This window comes from Heloderma suspectum, chromosome 1, assembly GCF_057233095.1.
Source record: "Heloderma suspectum isolate Gila_16-S chromosome 1, 16-S_ref, whole genome shotgun sequence".
In the NCBI taxonomy this organism is placed as follows: Eukaryota; Metazoa; Chordata; class Lepidosauria; order Squamata; family Helodermatidae; genus Heloderma; species Heloderma suspectum.
Window position 1 is genome coordinate 116,073,576 of NC_139458.1, and position 26,681 is coordinate 116,100,256.

General features: G+C 42.9%; 1 long non-coding RNA gene across 1 annotated transcript; it reads left to right on the forward strand.

The window, feature by feature from the left end:
* The first annotated feature begins 1,536 nt into the window (after nucleotides 1-1,536).
* LOC146357733 (uncharacterized) lies at nucleotides 1,537-26,681 on the forward strand. Its single transcript, XR_014786838.1, has 3 exons — nucleotides 1,537-1,620; nucleotides 9,248-9,399; nucleotides 26,247-26,681. It is a non-coding gene; the product is annotated as an uncharacterized LOC146357733 (long non-coding RNA).

Below are 26,681 nucleotides of genomic sequence, written 5' to 3' on the forward strand. Positions count from 1 at the left end.
GTCTTGATTTGATTATCTGTATATTCAACCCTATTGGTGCTGAATTAGGGTTGCCACCTCTTTTTATCTGACAGGCTTCTCATCTTTAACAGCTACGTGGTAGGCCGGTACAATGTGGTCCTTTCCATGCTGAGAATGGCTGTATCTATTGAATTTGGTCCGTGCAGATGAGTAAGAATTTTGTTTTAGTTCATTTTTGATAAGAATTTACCTAAAGTTGCACATATTGTCATTTTGGGGGCTGAAAGAACTTGAGACTTTAAAAATCCAAATGTAGGAGAAAGCGAAATTGACAGATTCACCCATCCCTATGGAGCATTGGGGTTGAAGAGGATATCCTGAAATGGAAATATAAATAGATGTGTGGTTTAGCAGAGTTGGAATGAGACAAGATGTTATTTATTTATTAGCACTATTTGTAATCAAAACTCAATAACAATAAAAGCAGCATTAAATTCCAATACAGCATAAAAGCACAAATCACAGAGAGTAAGAAGAGGTGAAAGCTAAGAGAGCTGAACAAACCTAGGAAAATAAAAAGGTCTTTGCCAAAACAACATCAAAGGAGGGGTGCCACCACTGAAATGGCCTCCTCTCCCATATTTATTTGATTTATTTTTATTTATTTATTACATTTATATCCCGCCTTTTTTCCTCCAAGGAACTCAAGGTGGCGTACATAATCCTCCTCCTCCTCCATTTTATCCTCACAACAACAACCCTGTGAGGTGGGCTGGGCTGAGAGTATGTGACTGGCCCAAAGTCACCCAGTGAGCTTCCATGGCCGAGTGGGGACTAGAACCCGGATCTCCCGACTCCCAGTCCAGCACTCTAGCCACTACACCATCTCACTTAGCCTTTGAAGAAAGAGCTGACACTTTGGGTAGGTACATATGGATGCAGTCCTTCAGATACCCTGGTCCCAAGTCATGAAGGGCTAGGGATGTATGAAAGTCACTTACCTGTTTGCAGATTATGTTGATGGTGGGGGGGAGGCGTTCCGTCCCTCCCCCCGGAATCCTCACCGGGGGGAGGCGCTGCGTTCCTCCCCCCCGGAATCCTCCGCAGCTAGCTGTGCTCTGCGGAAGCTCCGGCAGCGGAGGGCTCTGGGTAAAAAAAAAACACCACGTACGCAAATGGCGGCGGCTACAGCCGCCGCCATTTGCGTTCCTTATTTTTGCCCTCTTAATCTACGTAAATATTTACGTAGACTTTGATGGTGAAAATCAAGGGGAACACAAAGAGTGTAGCAGGCACTATTTGCTTCCCTTTTTGATTCCCTGTTTTAGCCTATGTAAATATGTAGCCGCCACCATTTGCGTATGCGTTTTTTTTTTTTAACCCACCCAGCCATGATAGGCTACGTACGCGTTTTTTTTTTTTAACCCACCCAGCCATGATAGGCTACGCACCCAGCATATGATAGGCCTATCATGTCGTGTTTTTTTTTTTTTAAACCTAGTCATGATAGGCTACGTAAATCTTTACGTAGCCTATCACGTCTTTTTTTTTCTTTCTTCTTCTTTTTTTTTTACCAGAGTGGAAATGGTGGCGGTGGCAGCCGGTTGGAAGACCGGCCGCCGCCGGAGCCGCCGCCGCCACCCGGAAGATCCGCCCCAGGTGAGTCTCGTCCCGGGGGGGATCTGCGGGGTGGCGGGGGGGGTGGCAGGCTGTTCCGCCATGGAGTTCGGGGGGCCGAATGCACTGGCATTCGGCCTCACCGTGATCTGTGGCGGAATTCTCTGCCATCCCTATGAAGGGCATTAAAAGTCAAAAGCAGTGCCTTGAGCTGGGCCTGGAAATGGGTTGGGATCCAATGAAGATGGCAAAGCGTTGACATGAGGTGCTGTTACCATCCAGTCCAATTAGCAGTCTTGCAGGCATATTCTGAACCAACTGAAGTTTCTGACTCATTTTCACCGGCAGCGTCGTATACAATGCATTGCAGTCATCTAAATGAGTGGTTACTAGGGCATGGATAACTGAAGCAAAGCTGTTCAAGTAGCTGGCATAGCTGGCATAGCTGGCATCACAGCCTGAGCTGCTAAACCTCCTCAGCAACAGGTTGAACACCACACACCTTGACAGACGAACCACTCAAAAAGGGTACCTCCATGCTGCACTGCACATTTCAAGAGCTATGCCCCAGAACCCCTTGCAAAATTGCAGTAAAGGATGACTTAATTCCCCCTGTTTCATTCCTTTTTTTCATGGGTTCACTCTGCCCTTCATCCTATTCTTCCTGAATCCATTTCATTTCTATACCGCCCAATAGCTGAAACTCTCTGCGTGGTTCACAAAGATACACATCACAACACAAGATCATACAAACATAATTTAAAATCTCTAACATACAAAGTTCAAAACAATTCAAAAGGATAGCTAACACATGTATAATGAGTTAACCATGTTTGGTAACTGTAACCATGTTTTGTTGAATGTGGTTACGGGTTCTGCTCTGCAGTCAGGAACCCTGTGTAATCAGGGTTGCCGATCATGGGAAGGTATTAAGAAGAAGAGAACATAAGAAGAGCCATGCTGGATCAGACCAAGGATCCATCTAGTCCAACATTCTGTTCACACAGTGGCCAACCAGCTGTAGACCAGGAACCTGCAAGCAGGGCATGAGCGGAAACAGCGCCCGCCCACCCATGTTCCCCAGCAACTGGTATACATAGGCTCACTGCCTCTGCTACTGGAGGGAACACACAACCATCAAGACTAGTAGCCATTAATAGCCTTTTCCTCTATGAATTTGTCCAATCCTCCCAGATCCTCCCAATTTGGCCTCTCAAATTGGTGGCCACCATATCTCTTGTGGTAGTGAATTCCTTAGTTTGACTATGTGCTGTGAGAAGAAGTACTTCCTTTTATCTGTCCTGAATCTCCCACCACTCAGCTTCATAGGATGACCCCAGGTTCTAGTATTTTGAGAGAGGGAGAAAAATATCTCCCTATCCACATTCTCCACACCATGCATAATTCTGTACACCTCTGTCATGTCTCCCCTTATCCTCCTTTCTTCCAAGCTAAACAATCGTAGCTGTTGTAACCTTCTCTCATAGGGGAGATTCTCCAGCCCTTTGATCATTTTAATTGCCCTATATTATAACTACATTTGGCCAAGTAAGGTTACAACCTCCCTTTAGACCGAGCTGTTGAACTTCTTTCAGCCTAAGGGCCAAAGTCCATATCAGAGAAACTCCCTCTCCGGGTCCATATTTCCAGTGATGGGTGGGCCATAGGCAAAAGAGAGCAGGACCAAAATACCAAAAGTATTAGCACATTTTCAACTGGAAGTGTTGTCGATCACAAGCTGAATATGAGCCAACCATGTGATGTGGCTGCAAAAAAGGCAAATGCTATTTGGGGCTGCATTAATAGAAGCATAGCTTCCAAATCCCGGGAAGTACTAGTTCCCCTCTACTCAGCACTGGTTAGGCCTCATCTGGAGTACTGTGTCCAGTTCTGGGCACCACACTTTAGGAAGGATGCAGACAAACTGGAGTGGGTTCAGAGGAGGGCAACAAAGATGATCAGAGGACTGGAAACTCAATCATGCCAGAATGCAGGACATGGAATAATGGGCTCAAGTTACAGGAAGCCAGATTCCAGGTGAACATCAGGAAAAACTTCCTAACTGTTAGAGCAGTACGACAATGGAACCCATTACCTAGGGAGGTGGTGGGCTCTCCCACACTGGAGGCGTTCAAGACGAGGCTGGACAGCCATGTGTCAGGGATGCTCTGACCTGGATTCCTGCATTGAGCAGTGGGTCAGACTCGATGGCCTTGTAGGCCCCTTCCAATCCTACTATTCTATGATTCTATGATTCACTTAAAACTCTCATTGCCAGTGATTATGTCTTAGGAGAGGCATTTCAACCTTTTAGAATAAGAAAAAAAAGCAAATGCTAGGAAATTGGCACAACAATTGGCAGGTGGGGGAAGGGTTGGGGGGGAAAAGGCCCCAAAGGGGGATTGGTCACCTGGGGAACCCTGGAGGGCTGGTTTGGAACTCCAAGCAGGCCAGACCTGGCCTGCAGGCCTGAGGTTCAACATTCCTGCTTGAGACCTTTCCACACAATGTAGGAAGGTTGGGGAGTAGCAGAGGCGGGCCAGTACCCATAGCCCCTCCACACTCACACTTGCATAGGTCTTTGGAGTACATCTAAAATGAATACCAGAACTGGGGCATGTGCACTTTGCCTCAGCTTTCCATTTCTTCCGCTCATGTGTATCTTTCCTGCCTCTGTGGGAGGCACACATGATCCTAGGGAAGAGCTCTCAGAAGGGGTATGCAAATAGAAGAGACAGAAATCCCAAATGGAGTTGAGAATAGGGATGGTATTACGCCAGTACTTATATTACTGCCAGTACTTTTATATTTATATTACATATTACGCCAGTACTTTTCCAGCTGCACTGGCTGCCAGTCCATTTCCGGGCCCGATTCAAAGTGCTGGTGTTAACATTCAAAGCCCTTAACGGCTTGGGGCCAGGTTACCTGAAGGATCGCCTCCTCCCATATGTGCCTGCCCGGACCTTAAGGTCATCATCAGAGGTCCTTCTCCGTGAGCCCCTGCCAAAGGAAGTGAGGCGGGTGGCTACTAGGAGGAGGGCTTTTTCTGTTGTGGCACCCCGGCTCTGGAATGAGCTCCCTAGTGAGGTTCGCCTGACGCCTACAGTGTACTCCTTTCGGCGCCAGGTGAAGACCTTTTTATTTTCCCAGGCATTTTAGCTTTCTAAATTTTTATCTTTGCTGTTTTAAATCTGTATTTTAAACTCCTGTACTGCTGCTAGGTTTTATTGTGGTTGTATTGTTATATTGTGGTTTTAATGTTCTATATATTTTAAATTGTTTTATTGTGTGTTGTTTGGTTTTAGTTTTTGTGAACCGCCCAGAGAGCTTTGGCTATTGGGCGGTATAGAAATGAAATAAATAAATAAATAAATAAATGGTGTTACAGAGGAGTGAATGCATTGGTGGAGAGACAGGCAGTTCACCGAGGAAGGAGAAAGGAAATTATGGTAAGTGGCAAACGGTATTACACTGAAATGCCAAAAACCTATTTGGAGAACCATACTGAAGTCCTGTACACTATAGCTGTAGTTCCCCTAGATGGGGAACTACGCCTATATCAAGATACACTCACCCAGCCAGCCAAAGGATTCCCTGGATTCATTCCATGGTGCTTAAAGGAGCATCACAGAGTGTACATGCACAGCCAGCTGTCTGCGCATCCACTGCGGGACAAGCAGATGCATCTGTTGTTGTGCACAGGCCTTCCTTGTTGGATTAGTCTAACATCTACCTGGCTGTTGTGGCAAAGAGCAACGAATATTCCCTTTATGAAGATTAAAGTGACCCATAAGTCACTGAAATCATCTTAGCCTACCCAGAAAATGAGTCAATCGATGATTTCCAATCTGAATTTTTGGAATTTTATTTTTGGCTCCACGATGTAAGGGTTTGACATTTCCACTTTCTGTCTGAGGTAAGAAATAAAGGACATATTGTCACTTTAAATGTATGTAGGGGAAAAATGAAATAGGGGGCAATTTCTTTTACTGTAACTCATGTCTGAAGCTGCAACACTTCAAGTTTTAGAGTAAAAGGTTCATTCAGGACACATAAAAACATTTGAAAGGTTCTAAGGAGCACATGCCACAAATCAATGACTAAGTTGTTCAGAGCAGTGCTAACAATGAATATAGCGAAGCATATATAAATCTAGGAAGGAGGAAACCTTTTTCGCATTCTGTCAAATCCCCTGCTGATTTATAAAACAGACAGACCAATTGCCAGGAAAAAAAATCATCAAAGCGTGCCCAGGAATTATACAGTCATTTAAAAACTGCAATGCCATTGACTTCTCAACATACAGGATTCATCACAGATTCAGATCCATAATTATAATTGTTAAAACATAATTCCCCCCAACCAAATCTTATTTCTCTATTAGCTGAGTGGTCACTGGCTTTTCTCTAGCAAAAAAGAAGAATAAAAGAAAAGAAATCCTATTTTTTCTCCTGCTGAGTTGCTTCAATCTTTCTTTTCCCTTTCAGGGCTAAAACTAATTTGAAGTAATCCTTTACACTCATTCATATATACATATAGATACATACAGAAACACACGCAGAATTAAGTTTTCTGTTAAGAAGTTGCATTTTAAAAACCCTTGGCTTCCTGCATGATCTTTCATATTAAAGTGAGAAAACATTCATGATGTAAAATGTCCCCTTGTGTGCTTCCTTTGGGTTTCTCGTCCGCTGCCAAGCTGTGATCCCTCTCAAATTTAGTATGAATTTTTGTTGACATTAGAATGGGAAAGTCCCATGTTGAAGGTACAGTGCTTGCCATAAAAGCATAATGAGTTAAGTAAAACATTCACATGTAAGTCATATTTTTTTTGTGCGTGTGCATGTAAAAGCATGGCAATTAACAATAGTTTCAACTAAGTGTGACAACATTTTTTTTGCTCATGAATTGAATTTTAGTTATATAGCCAGTGGTTAATAACAATCTGTCTGTCTGTCTGTCTGTCTGTCTTTCATTATTTATTTTTTACATTTCTATACCGCCTAATAGCCAAAGCTCTCTGAGCAGTTCACAAAAATTAAAACCACAAAATACAGCATAAAGTACAATATTAAATATATATTTTCTTCCTTCCTTCCACATCATTTTCTTTGGCAGTGCCTTCTGCCACTCCTAGAAGCAGGTAGCACTGACTGACATTGGTCCTAACAACATATAGATCGCCCCCCAACTGCTGTCAGGGTCACAACATACAGTACGTTAAAGATGTAGGTAGCAGAACTATCTCTTTTTTCTTATGGTTGGGAGTGTTTCAATTTTTATTGGGACCCCCACAGTGGTGGGAGGGGAAGTTTAATACTTCCCTTCCCAGCTGCAGTTTTACCAATGATCACACCCCCCTCCGCCTCAATGTGGCAAGCGGGTGATCATTGGTGAAATTGCAGCCAGGTAGAGAATTGTTAAACCTCCTCACCAATAAAAATTCAACCCCATAACTGCAAAAAAGGTAATGAAAGAAGATATAGATACTAGTTATGTAACATAATATGTAGTTTGACCCTCACATCACCCCCAACTTCAGTGCAGTTTTGACCTCATGAAAACAAGCATTATGTCACTGTAGGAACTAATTGTGATTGGTCCAAGTCTTGCATCCGAGATATCACTTGAACCTCTTTATTTCTATAACTACCATTTCTGGCGGCATGATCTTACTGTACAAAACCACTAAATCCAATAGAAGGCCTGGATCCTGCTACAAGTTTTATTTCCAAGGCCTGAAAGCAGAAAGCCAGTAAGCGTAATCCAGGGAATATTAGGTGAATAGTTCTCATTGATTTCCATGAAAGTTTGGCATACTTAATTTTCTCTGAATTGAGCCCAGTCTCATCAGCCCAGCCTAGCCCAATAGTCTTCCTTGCTCAATGTTTTCTCTGACAACAACCTATTCAAGGTGTTTTAATGATATGGTTATCTCAGAAGGAGCTTCCTAAAGGGCCCATGTTTGTAGGCTGTCATAAACTCTTTTCTGACAGCAGACTCTGCCTAGTTATTGTTGCGTGTTTATTAGGCTAGAAGGTAGAAATTGTATTAGCTTTGATCCTCCATTTGTTGTAGTATTATTTGTTGACCGATTTTCTCTGGTTTGAGCATAGTATTGCCAGACCAGTCACAGACTTTGCCTAGTATTTCCTCTGATGCCTGTCAGTTCAAGGCACCTTAGAGCTATGGTTGTTGATGTCTTAGGAGGACTTTCCTAAAAAGATACATTGCTAATTGTGTGGTATAGTGCCTTTTATGATCCCTGCCCCTGCCCATTGCCCATTGTATGTTCAATATCTGTACTGATTTGGTTTTCCATGTTGTCTAGTGTTAATTGCTGACTGGTAGTGCTGAGGGCCAATGGATAAAGCTCCATTTTCATAAAAATTAGTTTTGCTTCCTTGCTGGACCTTGTATACATTGCAGGACTATGAGGGCATGTTCTGTTAAGCCATGTCTGAACTGCTGGCCATGTCAGATTTGTTGCTGCCACCTTCCTTCCCACCAATTGGTCAATGCCAGATGTGGACAACTTTGGGGGGTCTGGGACCACTTTTGCCCCGCTCCCAGGCCTCCTGCATGCCGTGCTCCTTGCTGCCTCCAGGCCACTCAATTCAGCAGTGGTGGCAGCAAAAACCTGGCAACGTTCACCAAATTTTGGCCACAGACCACTTCTCAGGGGTAAAAACGGCAAATTTAGCTTGTTTTCAATATGTGTGTGTGGGTTTTTTTGCCGTTGCTGTGAATTTGGGCAGTGGGGCAGCAGGCGTTGCACCAGGGGTGATGAGGGCTGCATGTGGCTTATAGGCTGTGTCTTGCCCACCCCTGGTCTATGCCGCAAGATTAGTGGCCTTCAGCTCCTCAGTGCTGCTCCTTGCCCTCCTCCCCTGAGCATCTGCTACCTGTGGCAGCTGCCACACTCTGCCTAATGATAGGGCTACCCCTGATAGTATTGGACATTTGTATGTATTGGGGAAACTGGGGGTCCTCTGTTCTGAATAATATAAAAACTGAAGCTTTTGAGAACATTATGCTATTAAATGTTTTGTTGCATGTTTTTCTGCCTGACATGTAAAAGAAATTCACTGTATGATTTATTTAAAATAGGTTTGCAAATCAACCTTGATGTTTCTGAGTGTAAGCAAGCCATTACATAAATTGTTATTTTATTAATGCTGTTGGTGTGGTTTATATTATTCTTATTCTTATTCTTTCTCTTGGGAGCTATCATAGCTATTGAAACATCCTCCCTTCCCCTCACACCACTGCCCAATGAATTATAGTGTGGGAGTATTTCAGAAAGTACTATCTATTCTAGGTTACTTTTATATGTATATCCAGTTCTAAACACATTAGCTGGAAATTAATTCTACTAAAACTGAATATGGTTTGTATCCAAGTAGTCTCTTTAGCATGAGATTCTAAGGTCCTAATGCTGAGTTCAGCTCAGTACCTATGTCAGGAGGTCTCAGCTGTTAAGGTCTGCCATCTTGAATGTTCTTCAAATGAATAAGAGGTGTGAGCCACTGAGAAATAAGAGTCTGCAGTGTTCAGAATCCAATCTGTCGGGTTTTATGTAAGTGTAAAAAGCATCTTAAAAGTTTAACATTATTTTGTCATTTTCACAACTCAAAATCCCAAGCAGTTGTTCTTGTATTTCCAGCCACAGACAATACCCTGGAGGCGGGACTTTGGCATGAGAAATAGTCAGTTGTAACAAATTGAAGTCTAATGATGTTGGGGCCTCTTCTGCTTTGGCATGCTTTTTGAGCCTTGTGTCCTCCAGATTTATTCCACTCTCTCTGAGCAGGCAGAGTATGCATTTTGTCTCTTTCATCAGATTTTTTATGCTTTCCTGTGTCACCCAGTCCTGAACAGATGCAAGAACTTGCTTATATAAAACATAGCGGGGGGAAAATACACAGTAATGTTTAAAGGCTTTTACAGAGATATGGGTGAGAAATCCATTGGGCTTGTTTGTCTTGATAAGAACTTACCAAAATTCTCAAATTTCTTCATAAACGGGATGGAAATAAGTTGAGATTTTTAAAAAATTGAGTGTGGGGGAAACCAGATCTGACAGATTTGTCCAGGCCCAGGGCTTTGAGTGTTTAACTTTTAAAAGTATTGGGTTTGAATCAAACATGTTTGGGCTGAATTAGGGTTGCCACCTCTTCTTTTCTTTAAGGCTCCTCATCTTTAAGAGTTACATGGCAGGTAGGTACAATCCTAGACATTGAACGAGGATTGGTGGGTTGTAAATGACAACTAAGGATGCAATCCTATGCATGTTTACACAGAAAAAAAGGCCTACAACTTCCAGCATACCCCAGCCAGCCATGCTTTTCTTCTGTCTAAACATGCATAGGATTGCACCTTAAATGTGATTATTGTCTCAAGCTGTGGCTACTCACCCATAATTCAGAGGGTTTACAGCTTGATCAAGGAAGGACTCTCCACTTTGCAGTCAATAGGCCTTCTATTTATAATAGTTTGAGTTTCTACTAGACATTAGGATAAAATGTTATGAAGTGTGGATCAAATGAGGGCCAAACCATACATGATGTTGTCACTTGGAGTTGCATATATCTTCTAATAGCAGCTGTTGGGGCCTCCTGAAGAGCATGGGACTCTGGCGTACAAGGATGGTGGTTAACCCTTTCCTTCCACACTACTGATAAAAACCTCCCCCACCCAAACATATGTTGGCATGGGAGGGAAGCTCTCAGTGGCACCAATGGGTTGTATCCAATCCTCTCCGCCTGCCAATGGAATGGAAACAGCTGGTGGAATGGTTTCCCCCTCCCCCTTGGGTTGGGTGATCCTTCAGAGCAGATTTGGGTGCATGTGGGGGACAACTGGAAGGAGGAGAGCAAGGGGAAGTCCCGTTGTTCAAGTGGACGTCTGCTCACATGATGTTGGATTAACTCACCATGTTTAATGGTGCCTAGTGTGAATAGCAGCCTTATGAACTGATTTGATGCCTACAGAGGCAAAGGGAAAAAAGGTCAGGCTTAGAGGCCTGGGTTTTTGTTGGGAGGGGATATCCCTGAGAGGAGTAGTTTCATTTCCCTGGTTAAGTTTCAGTTTCATTTCCCCAGTTAAGTTCCATTTCTTCAGGTTTGAAACAGTACTTTCAGTTTTGAGGGAGGAGGGCATATAAAGATAGTGATAGAGCCAGTAAGAGCAGAGTTGGGGACACCAGAGCCTGAAGAGGGAGTAGCAAGAAGCAGCCTGGGGAAGTTTAAGTACAACTAAGGTAAAGTAACTTGCGTTTTGCAACTTTTATTTTCTCTTAATGCCTTTTGTATCACTCAGCTCTATTGTATAAATACCTTTAGTTGTGATTTGCTTGCCTTAATTTACCAGTAAACAGTTGTGGTTAAATCCTGGGTCTAGAGCATCAGTCACCCTACTCCTACAGCCTAAACCCCACATTATTAGAAAGGGGAAGGTAAAGAAGAAACGTGGACTCTTAAGGAGGCAAGAGATACTTAAGGAGTTGCTCAGGGGGTCCAGGTCACAAGGGGAACCCTAACAGTAACTATTATCAATAAAACCTTATTTTGGATTCTACTTCCATTATGGTCCAAAGTTAATGCAATCCCAATCCCTATATGTTCATAGCCTTATCTAATTTACAAGGCCATAGCCTTCTGTGGACTGAAAACCTGAAATGTAGAAGGATTATATAATAAGTGACTTAATAATTTACCCATGTTTACTTGAGGTACAGGGGGTAACTGATGATAGTTTCTCAAGTAGTGTCAGCATGCTTAATTTTAAGGTATAGCAGCTGATGTCTCAGTGTTCATCACTTAACAATGCCCTAACCCACACTCAGTGGTTGAGTGTGGGTTGTTTTGAACCGTGGGCTGTTCGTTGAACTGTGGGTTGTTGTGTTGTCACAACACAGCAAGGGTGGCTTGTTAACCATGCAGTGTGGCTTATTTTCTTGAACAAACCTTGAGAACCTATGGTTTGTTGTTGGGTTGTTCAAGGTGGTTAACAAGCCACACTTCATGGTTAACAAACCTTCCTGGCTGTGTTCAGGCAACACAATAACCCATCCTGTGGAAAACGTGCTGCATTCAGACAACACACTAACCCACAGTTCAACAAACAACCTATGGTTCAAAGCAACCCATACTCAACCACTGCGTATAGGTTAGTGTGTTGTGTGAAGAAGCTCCATTGAGAGCAGAATCAGGAGGTGAGCCATATGTATGAATGAGATACCACAGATACCACAGATAGACCATTCATATCACCACAAGTACAATGCTTTTCAAAGGAGTCAGACTGCATATTCCATTGTGAAGTGCAAATGAACCAAATGATGAGAAATCAAGCATTGTGTGAACCAGCCCCTTGTAGGTTTGACATTCAGGCCCACAACTGTGAAACCTCTGTCCATGTACATGTATTTATGCTTCCATACAAAGTGATTCCTCCAGTTTTATCTCCTGGCCTTTCTGCTGCCATTATTATTCTATAATATATGCACTAGGAAAAATATGTGTGCAACATATATGTGGGTGTTGAAAGGCAAGTACCATTTTGGGCCTAATTTGGGTGCAAAGTTGCATGATTGCAGGTGGCAATGGCTACAAGGGTAATTATGGTAATTGCACAGGTGCCTCAACTTTTAGTCCTACTGTCTTGAATAATGTACACTTGCCATTTGTTTTATTGTAGGCTTGCAGTCAGAAGTCTATAGTTAGGTATTAGAAAGCTTTTTAGACTATCTAAAAAAATGTCTGTATTTAGGTATAAGAAAGCATTTTTGACTGAAGCAAGCAAAGCCAGTTTAATAGGTTTTGAACATTTTTTAAAAGTCTTCATAAATGGGAAAGTAGGTTTTGTTCCTTTCATGAAACTCAGATATTTTGTGGAACGTTTGTGCATATCACAGCCATTAGCTATGATGTGGAAGAGGCAGAATTAGGATCTCCCTTAAAAAAAATATTAATTAGCAGCCCTCTGCAGCTGCTTTGATGATTGGGGAAGTTGTTCCTGGGGGAGGATGTTTAAACCTGGGGTGGGAGGAGAAAGTGGATTGGGGTCTATTAGTGGATTGCTGGTCGATTTGCAGCAGATTGGCAAGGGTTTCTAACTCCTGAGTGTTTAACAGTCACAAGAAATAGGCCTTCTCACCCCCTTCCTAATTTAGGCTGGCAGAATCCCTGATCTGTAATAACTCAGATGTAGATTTGTACTTTTATATATAGGTAATCCCAGTGTATGGCTCATGCAAGCAGCAGTAATTGGCTCCACCCTCTAAGAGAGGAATCCTATGGCCCCTAGACAGCATGTGGGGGGGGGATAGGGTAGTTTGGGTTCCTGGACCAGTGGTCGGAGACAGTGCTCTGACCTCAGACCCAGGAGCCCGAGCTCCCCTCCCCTCCCCTTTGCAGCCGGCGTGGAGAGAACCACACTGGCTGCCTCTCTGGGCTCGCAAAAGCAACCTTGAGGAGGAGGGAAAGGGGGTGGCTCTGTGGGCGGGGAGGGGAGGGGACTGGAGAAGCAGCGATACAAGCTATCCCCATCCCTCTCCAGCCTCCTTCCCCCTGCTTCCACGGAGCCCTAGCTAGATGGGGAAAAATGCCTGACTAGCAAAAATGCAGAGCAGGAAAAGGGCAGAAGCAAAGATGGCCTCTGCACTCCTCCTGCTCTGTACAGGATCCCCGTCAGCCTCAGAGTTTGGAGGCTGACAGGCATCCAGATTGGACTGTGCGATAAGCCACTATTTTGCATCTGGCTCCAATAGGGATGTCAGAGAATTCCACCAGAATCTGGCCCCCGGAATCCGTGGCAGAACGCCCCCCCGCCCCCCCGTGGAATCCCCCTGGGATGGAGCTTACCTGGCGGCAGCGGCAGCTCTGGCTGGTCTCCTGGCCGCCATTTGTGTCCTTGCAGTCAGCCATGATAGGCTATGTAAGTATTTACGTAGCCTATCATGGCAAAGAGCAGGGACGCAAATGGAGGCTGCTACGCCATTTGCGCCCCTGCTCTTTGCCGTGATAGGCTACGTAAGTATTTATGTAGCCTATCACGGTAAAGGCAGCCATGCAAATGGCTGGGGAGGATTCTGGGGGGAGGGACGGAGCGCCTCCCTGCCCCACGGATTGCCTGGCATGGAGCCAGGTAAGACTTTCGTACATCCCTAGGCTCCAACCCCAGTCACTATTTTGCATCTGGATCCCATTGGTGGATCTTGGGGTTCTAGTAAAAACAAAGCCCAAAGATCCCACAAGCCTGAGGTCTGCCCATGCCTGGTTTAACCCATTCCAGTACTGTCCTTTTCCCCATCTAAATCCTCTCCCAGCCACTATTAGCTCTATGTGTGTGTGGGAGGGGAAGACAGCGATGGCATCTTACCATTTCTTTGTGACAAAAGTTATTTTTAACGTAACTTACAATAGAAAGAAGCACTGCATAACAGCCACATCACTTATGGCAGAGAAAATGTTATAATTTTAGCTGTCTAGGATAAGAAGCTGCAAGGATGATGTTTAAACACTGGTTTTATTCTGCATAGTGTAAAGTATGGAGAACTATGGCCTTGATGGTGAAAGTCCTTCTGTGGATAGGCCTCCAAAAAAATCTCCAAACTGGAGAACAGAAACATGCTGGTACAATATACCAGTGAAACCCTTGTCACATGGGCATGATCCAAAGAAGATCATTAGGCATGTAGGCAACAGGAATGAGGAATCATGGCTTTTGCCGAGCAAGAACATCATCAGCTCTAGAGATGGTTAAACTCTTCCTGATGCAATCAGCTTGGTGTGTGGCATGGACTTCCCTGGCCCGCATTTAGAAAAAGTTCATTTGTTATGAAGAGTTCCCTCCTGGTTCATAATGTTGTTGCTTGCACACTGATAGGAAAGCATTGCCCATTTGGAATTGTAGTTCCCAGTTCCAGCCATGGTTGACTCACCACCCTTCCACTCATACACACACACCACCATCACCACCAAAACAAACACAGAACAGAACAAGGCTGGTGGTATTTACATTGATGGGGGAGAGCTGCTGGAAACAATCAAGATATCTGATCCAAATAGAAAGATTACTCATCAAATAAAAGGTTGATCTGGTTTCATGAGGCTGGATCCAGACGTAGGGCACAATCCTATGCATCTTTACACAGAAAAAAGGCCTCCAACTCCCAGCATTCCCCAGCCCTGGCTAGGGAAGGCTGGGAGCTGCAGTATTCAGTGGCGGCTGGTGACTCCGGTTAGTGATTTCACTTTGAGTTTTAGTTACCGCCAGCCAAAACTCTAAATGTGCTATCCAAGGTGCAGAACTTTATCTCCAACATGGGTTCAGCATCTTGGATAGTACCTTTAGAGCCTTGGCTGGCTGTAACTAAAACCTAGATAGGGTATACTCTAGTGTATTAGCCAATTGGCAATTGTGATGGTGCACAGAGCTTATTACTTATTTGGGAGTAATTATCCCTACAGATATATCTCAAATTATTAGGTTAAATTTAAACGTTGATTAATGATATTTCATGAGATATAGATAGATGGGTATTTTTAAAGTTGAGTTTATGGGGTAAGGTGAATACACTTAAGATGAATACCACACCTCAAATAATTTATGTTATACGTGGGATCCCTATACTTATACCCTGCAAATATTTCCAAAACCATGATGCTTTGTTTCATAAATTCTTTTGGGGTTCTTTTCCATCAAGAATATATTTGAAAAGGATGCAACTTCAGATCAATGAAGGTGGGTTCGGTTTTCCTGATCTAGCTATGTACCATGGGGCCTATTTCACAGAATCACAGAATAGTAGGATTGGAAGGGGCCTATAAGGCCATCGAGTCCAACCCCCTGCTCAATGCCGGAATCTAAGTCAAAGCATCCCTGACAGGTGGCTGTCCAGCTTCATCTTGAACGCCTCCAGTGTGGGAGAACCTACCACCTCCCTAGGTAATGGGTTCCATTGTCGTATTGCTCTAACAGTCAGGAAGTTTTTCCTGATGTTCAGCTGGAATCTGGCTTCCTGTAACTTGAGCCCATTATTCCGTGTCCTGCATTCTGGCATGATCGAGAAGAGATACTGGCCTTCCTCTCTGTGACAGCCTTTCAGGTACTTTCAAGCTATGCTTCTATTAATGCAGGCCCAAATAGCATTTGCCTTTTTTGCAGCGACATCACATTGTTGGCTCACATTCAGCTTGTGATTGACAACAATTCCAAGATCCCTCTCGCTTGTAGTGTTGTTGAGCCACGTATCCCCCATCTTGTATCTGTGCATTTGGTTTCTTTTTCCTAGGTGCAGAACTTGGCATTTATCCCTATTAAATGTCATTCTGTTGTTTTCTGCCCAGCACTCCAGCCTATCAAGATCACTTTGACTTTTGTTTCTGTCTCCCAGGGTATTCGCTATCCCGTCCAATTTTGTGTCATCTGCAAATTTGATCAGGATTCCCTGCACCTCCTCCTCCAAGTCATTAATAAAAATGTTGAAGAGCACTGGGCCCAGGACTGAGCCCTGCGGTACCCCACTTGTTACCTCTCCCCAGTTTGAGAAGATCCCACTGATAAGCACTCTTTGAGTCCGGTTCTGTAGCCAGCTGTGGATCCACCGGATCGTTGTTTCATCTAGCCCACTTTGAGCTAGTTTGCTCATCAGGATATCATGGGGCACTTTGTCGAAAGCTTTGCTGAAGTTGAGGTATATGATGTCCGCAGCATTTCCACAGTCCACAAAGGAGGTAACTTGAACAAAAAATGAGATCAGATTCATCTGGCAGGACTTGTTCTTGACAAATCCATGATGGTTTCCCGTAATCACTGCATTGCTTTCAAGGTGTTTACAGATTGAATGCTTTATAATCTGCTCCAGAATTTTCCCAGGTATTTGCTGACCTGTACTAAATTTGCTGACCTGTACTAAATTTTGGTCTTTTCCACTCAGATTAGATTTTCCACCTTGGTCAGTGTTGGAATCTTCTTGTCTGGAGCCTCTCTTTAAATGGATGGCATTAGGCTCTTGGCATATTAAGGCAGACAGACCTCCTCCCACAATTCTGGCAGTTAGAGAAGTGTGGCATATAATGTCACGTCAATTACAGTTTGATTTTCCCATGCTAAATTGACTTTATGGGGAAATCCAGATTTAAGAATTGGAAATAAAATGTTTTTATGGTGGACCTGGACAGATAAAATGATCTTTACCCTGGATCAATTAGCAGGGGTTGATGATGAGTTCTTGTTATTTTAAACTTTGTGAGATCAATTTGATTTGCCTGTTATAGTGGAATGGCAGTACTTGCCATTGAAACATTTGTTGGTATCTAGATTCGGTCCTGCTGCTTTTCCTGCCTCAGTCAAAGTCTCCTTCACTACTGGAAATACTCATTGAAGCTGATCAGATATATTGACCTATGATTCATGTTTATAAATATTTATTATCAGTGAATAAATATGATACAAGTGGTTTACAGCAGGGAATGGAACAGGGAATTGGAATGTCCTATTTTGTTTAATCAATGGGCTGCCATCTTGGTGTCTGTGTCGGACATCTCAACAGATCTTCGGTTATGCCTTATCCAGCAAAAACTTTTGTTTTGAGCCTATTGGACACTACAGCAACTTTTTAATAAAGGCTTGTCAAATTCGGCGAATTGTTGGAGGTGTAATGCAGTCAATGCTTCTCTTATTCATATGTTTTGGAAATACCTAATGGTTGTCCCCCCTTCATGGATCACTGCCTTGTTGTGGCGAAGGGGCTTGCGTAACTCAGTGAAGCCATAAGCTATGCCGTGCAGGGCCACCCAAGATGGACAGGTCATGGCAGAGAGTTCTGACAAAATGTGGTCCACTGGAGAAGGAAATGGCAACCCACTCCAGTATTCTTGCCAAGAAAACCCCATGGAACGTATCACAAGGCTAAAAGAGATGACGCTGGAAGATGAGCCCCTCAGGTCGGAAGGTGTCCAATATGCTACTGGGGAAGAGCAGAGGGAATTTCCAAGTAGCGCCAGAAAGAGTGAAGTGGCTGGGCCAAACCCGAAAGGACACTCAGCTGTGGATGTGTCTGGCGGTGAAAAGAAAATCCGATGCTGTAAAGAACAATATTGTTTAGGAACCTGGAATGTCAGATCAATGAATCAAGGTAAGCTGGAGGTGGTCAAACATGAGATGGCAAGATTGAACATCGACATCTTGGGAATCAGCAAACTAAAATGGACAGGCATGGGCGAATTTAATTCAGGTGACCATCATATCTACTATTGTGGGCAAGAATCCCTTAGAAGAAATGGAGTAGCACTCATAGTCAACAAAAGGGTGGGAAAAGCAGTACTGGGGTACAATCTTAAAAATGATAGAATGATCTCAGTACGAATCCAAGGCAAACCATTCAACATCACAGTAATTCAAGTCTATGCCCCAACCACTGAGGCCGAAGAAGCTGAGGTTGATCGGTTCTATGAAGACCTACAACACCTTCTAGAACGAACACCAAAAAAAGATGTCCTCTTCATCATAGGGGATTGGAATGCTAAAGTAGGAAGTCAAGAAATCACCGGGATAACAGGCAGGCATGGCCTTGGTGTACAAAATGAAGCAGGACAAAAGCTAATAGAGTTTTGCCAAGAGAACACGCTGATCATAGCAAACACTCTTTTCCAACAGCACAAGAGGCGACTCTACACATGGACGTCACCAGATGGTCAATATCGAAATCAGATTGATTATGTCCTTTGCAGCCAAAGATGGAGAAGCTCCATACAGTCAGTAAAAACAAGACCTGGAGCTGACTGTGGCTCAGATCATGACCTGCTTCTTGCAAAATTTCGGCTTAAATTGAAGAACGTAGGGAAAACCACTAAACCTTTCAGGTATGACCTAAATCATATCCCTGATGAATATACAGTGGAGGTGAGGAATAGATTTAAGGGATTAGACCTGATAGACAGAGTGCCTGAGGAACTATGGACGGAGGTCCGTAACATTGTTCAGGAGGCAGCAACGAAATCCGTCCCAAAGAAAAAGAAATGCAAGAAAGCCAAGTGGCTGTCTGATGAGGCTTTACAAGTAGCTCACGAAAGAAGGGAAGTGAAAAGCAAAGGAGAAAGGGGAAGATATACCCAACTGAATGCAGAGTTCCAGAGAATAGCAAGGAGAGACAAGAAGGCCTTCTTAAATGAACAATGCAAAGAAATTGAGGAAAACAACAGAATGGGAAAGACTAGAGATCTCTTCAAGAAAATCGGAGATCTCAAGGGAACGTTTTGTGCAAAGACGGGCATGATAAAGGACAAAGAAGGCAGGGACCTAACAGAAGCAGATGAGATTAAGAAGAGGTGGCAAGAATACACAGAAGAACTATACAGGAAAGATCTGAATGTCCCTGATAGCCATGATAGTGCGGTCACTGAACTTGAGCCAGACATCCTCGAGAGTGAAGTCAAGTGGGCCTTAGGAAGCATTAGTAACAACAAAGCTAGCGGAGATGACAGTATTCCAGCCGAGCTATTTAAAATCCTAAAAGATGATGCTGTTAAAGTGCTGCATTCAATATGCCAACAAATCTGGAACACTCAACAGTGGTCACAAGACTGGGAAAGGTCAGTTTACATTCCAATTCCAAAGAAGGGCAACGCCAAAGAGTGTTCAAACTACCGCACAATTGCACTCATTTCACATGCCAGCAAGGTGATGCTCAAAATCCTACAAGCTAGGCTTCAGCGGTATGCGAACCGAGAACTACCGGAAGTACAAGCTGGGTTTCGAAGAGGCAGAGGAACTAGAGATCAAATCGCCAACATTCGCTGCATCATGGAGAAAGCAAGAGAATTCCAGAAAAACGTCTATTTCTGCTTCATTGACTACGCTAAAGCCTTTGATTGTGTGGATCACAACAAACTGTGGCAAATTCTTAAAGTGATGGGAGTACCAGACCACCTTACCTGTCTCCTGAGAAACCTGTACGAGGGTCAAGAAGCAACAGTAAGAACCAGAAATGGAACAACCGATTGGTTCAAAATTGGGAAAGGAGTACGACAAGGCTGCATATTGTCACCCTGCTTATTTAACTTATATGCAGAGTACATCATGAGAAATGCCGGGTTGGATGAATCAGAGGTCGGAATTAAGATTGCCGGGAGAATTATCAACAACCTCCGATATGCAGACCATACCACCCTAATGGCAGAAAGCGAAGAGGATCTCAAGAGCCTCTTGTTGAGGGTGAAAGAGGAGAGTGCAAAAGCTGGTTTGAAACTCAACATTAAAAAAACTAAGATCATGTCATCTGGCCCTATCACTTCCTGGCATATAGAAGGGGAAGAAATGGAAGCAGTGACAGATTTTACTTTCTTGGGCTCCAAGATCACCGCAGACGGTGACTGTAGCCATGAAATTAAAAGACGCTTGCTCCTTGGGAGGAAAGCTATGGCAAACCTAGACAGCATAGTAAGAAGCAGAGGCATCACCTTGCCGACAAAGGTCCATCTAATCAAAGCTATGGTTTTCCCAGTAGTAATGTATGGCTGTGAGAGCTGGACTATAAGGAAGGCTGAGCGCCGAAGAATTGATGCTTTCGAACTGTGGTGCTGAAGAAGACTCTTACGAGTCCCCTGGACTGCAAGGAGGTCAAATCAGTCCATCCTAAAGGAAATCAACCCTGAGTGCTCATTGGAAGGACAGATACTGAAGCTGAAGCTCCAATATTTTGGCCACCTAATGCGAAGAGAAAACTCCCTGGAAAAGACCCTGATGCTGGGAAAGACTGAAGGCAAAAGGAGAAGGGGACGGCAGAGGATGAGATGGCTAGATAGCATCACGGATGCAATGAATATGAACTTGAGCACGCTCCGGGAGAGAGCGCAGGACAGGAAGGCCTGGTTTGCTATGGTCCATGGGGTCACGAAGAGTCGGACACGACTGAACGACTGAACAACAACAACAACAATGGTTGTCCGCTTTTGGGAGGAAGTTATTAAACAGATAAATTTTGTATTGGAAAGCTCTTTAATATTTACTGATGTAAATGTTCTTTTAAATTACTTACCTGCTTCTTGGAATGTAACACATGGTCAGTGTAAATGGATCTTTCATGCCCTTTTGGTTGCTAAAAGACTGATACTACAACACTGGAAGGATAACCACCTATAATGCCATGGACTGAAGACTTAACAATGCTAGCAACATTTGAAAAAGTGGTATATAGGCATAACTTGGATATATGGTCTGTTTTTACTGAAGTTTATGTGTGACCTATTTTTTCCCCTTTTTTCTCTTTCTAGAATATTGTAATATTTGAAACTGAGGATTTTAGAATACATTGTTATATTTTTATTTTCTTATTTTTTGGTTTTGTTATGTTTTTTGTTTGTTTTGTTTTGTTGAAATTCACAATAAAAAATTGACCCCCCCCCCGAATGGAATCACTGCCCCTCTGGAACTGGTGTCACCAGCCACCACTGATTTTTTCTGTCTAAACATGCATAGGATTGCGCCCTTAGTCATAATCTAAGTAGATACATTAGAATCAGTGGGACTTAAGTTAATAAGGACTAACTTAACTCCCACTGATTTCTAAGCATGACTAAATATGGATCCAACCCATTAAGAATAACTTTTCTACATGAGGTATGTATTGTGCCCTTGTTGTTCCCTATGTTTATGGGTTGTTTATGGGTTCTTTGGATGACACCATGACCCTCCAGTTTGCTTCTATTTTTGAAAAGCACTTAAGGTGAGATTTTTTTTAGAGCAAGGAAAATGTGGTATTTTCGTGAAAGTGAAAGAAAAGACTTTTTCCACTTGTGTATTTGTGCTATTCTGCTATACCACAGTGCCACCTAGAAGTTATATAGCAGAAAATCAGGAAAGGAAACACTCCTTGCACAGTGCTTAGATCTCAATTCTGTGATGAAACCAAAAGCTTCAGCCTCATGTAGAGAAGCCTATTGTCCCTTCCCACTTCTGTGGATTTAGCAAATTTCTATTCTAATATTGCTTTGACTTTTAGAGCTTTGACTTACATACTTGCCATTTTTGTTGGATCTCCTTCATTCTTCAACCAGTGAGAGAAAAGCCTACGTTTTCACTGCTTCTTGTAAGTGAAATTCTCCTGTTGATGAAAGATTTTTCAATACTACAGTGTTTAGTTCTAAACTCTGCCTTTGTCCTATATAGAAATGAATCTGCTGTGTGCATTCAAAATGGCCTTATTTTGTGTCATTTTATTGGTTACAAGTATTACCACAAAAATGCTTGTAACCAAAAAGCAGAATTCAGAATACCCTGAATCCATATTTCTCCTTTTTTATTCCAGGCATCAAAATTATTCTTCCATCAAAACATAACAATTGTTATGAATGATATCATAATACTGTGAACTGCTTAAGAGCTTCCACTTTAAAACTGTAATGGGCCATGCAGACAGAAGGGTGGGGGGAGGAGGCTAAAAGCATAAATTCAAGATAATCAATGTGAATAGACCTTACCCATTGTGCAGCTTGAATAGGATAAGCACACATTATCTGGCATAATTGGTTCATGTGATTTTCTAATTGAAGAGAAGAAGTAATTAGAGCCTAATTGAAGCAAAGTAACACAATGTCTGTCAGCATTTCTCCTGCTACCTCACATTATATTATTACCTGTCATCTTTTACATTGGGCGGACCAAACACACACACACACTGAACCCCCACCCACCCCCACAACTGCCACAATGAATAAGACTTTGGATTTTTAATAGCCAGTGCAAAGATGCAGATAAAAGGAATGAAGTGAAGGCAAACAAGATTGGGATTAACTATGTGAAAATGGTGACCTCATGAATGGTTCCCAGTGCAGAATGCTCACTCTGCCTAATTAAGAAATGAATCACATTTTGTAGAACCCAATAAGAATGTTATAAGTTTAGGTCGCTTAAGCTTCCAGAAGCATCACAATCCTCATTTAGCCTAGAGTTTCCTACTCTCCGTTTAACACCCCCCCCCAGCCGCATACTAATTAAAGATATATGGATGCAACTGCCTATCACAGGGGAAATGGTGGCAGCGGCTGTCAGAAGGACAAAAAAATTCCCACTCAGTTTTTCTTTTGCAATGTAATTTTATACGTGAAAAAGGCCATTCTGTTCTCCAGCAGAACTAGTCTTAAATCTGAGATGAGGATTACCCAGGATGAGCACCTGTTCAAATCAGTTTTCAATGTGAAGGCTTGATCATAAAACCTACCCAGTAAGAGAAGAGTGCCTCTGGACACACAGGCAGAGTAATTCCCCACTGAATAACCATAAGGAGCTCTCAGACATCTTGGGCTGGCAGTCACTTTATTTATTTATTTATTTCATTTCTAAACCACCCAATAGCCGAAGCTCTCTTTTCCAGCACATTAGGTCCGATGTTGTAGGATTGCAGGTCTACACTCTTAGAGGAGACCTGCACATTTAATAATGGCTTGGGACACTGTCAGAGGTGGGCAACCTGTGGCCCTCCAGAGGACTACAGCTCCCATCATCCATTGGCCATGTGGGCTGGGGCTGATGAGAGTTGGAGTCCCACAATTCCTGGAGATCTACAGGTTCCCCATTCCTGTTGTATAGGATGCAGTGGAGGCTGGTGGCTCTGACGTCAATGGGGTGGTGAATCCACCCCATGTTTCAGTCAGAATTCTAAAAGAGCTATTTAAGGCACACCTTGGATAGCTCCTTTAGAGTTCTAACGCATTCTGACTGAAATCCGGAGCAGATGCACAATCCCACTGACACTGGAGTCACCAGCCTCCACTGGTAGGACATAAAGATGTAATTTTTGTCTTCCCCTTCCCCAGTATATCTGGGCATTAGGATTACTCTGTGCATCAGCCTCCCCCCATTTCTTCAGCTTCCCACACCTTCTTCAGCTAGCTGGATATTTTAAGTAGAAATGAAGACTTCCATGGTTCTGTAATAATATTGCTTTGCTGTTGTTACAATGTGATGTTTGTCCTGCTGACTGCCAAGATTCTTATTTGCTCATTTTCTCAAAATATTTATATGCCACATGTGTGTTATAAAATAATATCCAAAATGGCTTACAAAATTCAGCATAAAATACTAACAAACATACAAGAAAACAATTCAATTAAAACACACACACACATCTGCAATACTTAAGAGCAGTCTAAAATCATATAAAACCAGAGACTTAAAACTGCAACCACAAATTACACATTAAAAGCCTTAGAGAATTAAAAAAAAAGAAAAGATATGTTGCTTAAGTGGTAAATGCATTGATGCTAGCTGAACCTGCTTGGGAAAGGTATTCCATCACCAATATGCCCCCCCCCCAATTGAAAAGACTCTCTCCCTGGTCATCACCTGGAGTAAGAAGGTTCATAGCGGAGAAGACAGTCCTTCAAATACCCAAGTTCCAAATTGTGTTATAGCAGCCTGGTGCCCTCTAGATCTGTTGGACTGTAACTCATAGCATTCCTGACCACTGGCTATGCTGGCTGGGACTGATGGGAACAGAAGTCCAAAACATCTGGCACATTGGGGGAAATTGTTCAGCAACACTGTCCTTAGCCTTGTTGATTGTATGAGGGTCAAAGAGTAAGGCAATCCATATAGGAAGAATCAGTTCGCTTTCACCTGATTTTTAGAGTAATGAGTGGGGGCCTTGTATCTCTTGAGGTAACTGTCTAAGCAAAACACACAGACCCAGGCCCACAGCAATATGATTATAAAGTAGGAAGACAAGAGAGGGAGGAGAAAATAATGGCAAGTGTTGAAGATGAGCAAATTCACATTTTTTGGTTTATTGCTTCACCCCCATAAACTGGCATAATATTATATAGTGAGTACTTTAGAATAAGGATGGGCAGATTTCAGGCTTGTTGTACCTACTGTAGGGTGTTTTTTTTTTTGTTTTTTTTACTAAAACCCTAAGAACCACCATTCAGAACCAGGTGTAAAAGAAATACCCTTAGAATTAAAATCAGGGTGTCTCTGAGCACATTCTAGACCTAGGAATGTATTTTCAGTTCCAGAACTGAGCTCAGCTCATAGCGCTTCCCTGTTTACTCTGAACTTTCTTCATTTCAGCATCCTGATTTAGGTGGGAAACGTTACTTTGTTGTTCCTGTTGTTAAACAATTGAGAATAAGATCTCCTGCAAATCCCCTAAAGATCTACGAGTAGATCCCGATCTACCTTTTGCCCATTCCTGCTTTAGAACATTATATGTTTGGTGGGCCGTGGGGCACAGAATCTAGAAGGAAACAGGGAAGGCTCCCCTCCATATCCCACCTGGATTTTTAACATGCAGGTCTAGGAAATGAAATGAAAGACAGACAGAGAGACAGAGAGATAGCTCTGCAGTCCAATTTTCACTCTAGTGGTATGTGTCAGATTGTTCTTCACATAATACTGCTGCCCTAATCTATTCATAAACGTGTAAGACCTCTCTCTGCCTTTTAAAGATAATTTAGCTACTTCCCATCTGTTGCCTCATAACTCCAGGTTCAAAGCCAATGGAATAATGTATTTGGGAAAATGTCCAGATTAAAGTCCTCCTTGAACACTAGAGAGAACGGAAGAGAACACATACCATGATGATAAAATAAGGCACAATTGCAGTGGAGGTCAGTGTCAGTGATCACACAGTGATAAACCTGTGTCATTGGATACAGCAGGATTGGAGTATGGCAGGTTTCAGTCAGAACCAGTCAGAACTGGTCAGTACAGAGCAACTTGGGTAGCTCCTTTAGCGTTCTGACTGAAACTTGGGGAGGCTGCACCGCCCCACTGACATTGGAGCCCCCAGCCTCCACTGCACTACTGTTTTGTTTAGCTGAATGTCCTGAAAGGCCTCCAAAACGGCCAGATATCCAGGCATTTGTTTCAATGGAAATACTGTCTCTTTTCCTTGCATCCCACTCAGCAGTGGCAACCTAGCAGTTAGAACTCACCCCCACTGTACATGGGCATCATTTTTAATGTAGTTTTTCCATGGCTGGTTATGTCCCCTCTCCAGGGCTAGAGTACACATTTTTTTCTGATATGGAGAGGAGGCGAAAAGAACACAAGGCTTTTGCTTGGGGCAAGGCTATCCCACATCCATAATGCAGGGAGAAGGTGCCACAAACAATATTGGCCTCTGTATCACAGTTAATGCTAGGGAAACGTCTCTGTGCTTTTAAAAAAAATATAATCTGGAAAATCCAGCATCTACCAGCAGATGCTACCTACGCCACACAATTCTCCTCAGCAGAACAGAAGCCTGCTAACCACCTCACATTTGTTTTCTATAGCTGCATTATTCAAAGCCCTTACTCTGGAGTAAGTCCTGTCAGTTTTGCTTTCCCACAGTGGTTAAATTGGCCCTCGCCATACTCCAATCCTGCTGTATCCAATGACACGGGTTTGTCATTGTGTGATCGCCGACACTGTATCATTATTAATTGAACAGATTGAATTCATCTTAATAGTTTGCCCCCCTCTTGGCTTTAGACAAAAGCGTCATTCTTTCCTTATGCTCAATTGCTCCCATAAATGGTTCATTAACACTTTCTTTTGGTGCATGGAGCAGCTGTTCCAGTTTCTTCGCTCCTTTTTGGTATTACAGCTGAAATCTATTTCCTGGGTGTTAACCAATTCTAAATGCCATGTCTTCTTTTTTCTTTCTTTCCTAGAAATGCATTCATCTTGAACATGGGACAAAGGACAGACTATTTCAATATTGCAAGGCTCAGGATAGCTGAATACCCCTTCAGGGTTCTGTTTATTTGCTTATTCCTTTTTATTACATATTTTATGAGTTACATTTTTGTTCTTAGATACCTCAAGTCAACTGTCAAGTACAAATTTCAGAGAAAAACATCTGAAGCTAAAACAAATGGCCGCGGGACTTCAGAGTAGGATGGACATACCTGTCCGTTTTGGTTTCTCTCAAATGTTGAGAAAGTTTAAAGAAAAGGTTTGCATGAAAATTCATAATCATTTTTGTGTACATTTCTCCTAATACACACCTTTTTGTATGCATTTTAATGCTAACATATACACTTTTGTCAGACACCTACTGGTTTGAAAGGGCGAAATTTCATAAGTTCATATTAAAAGGTGAACTG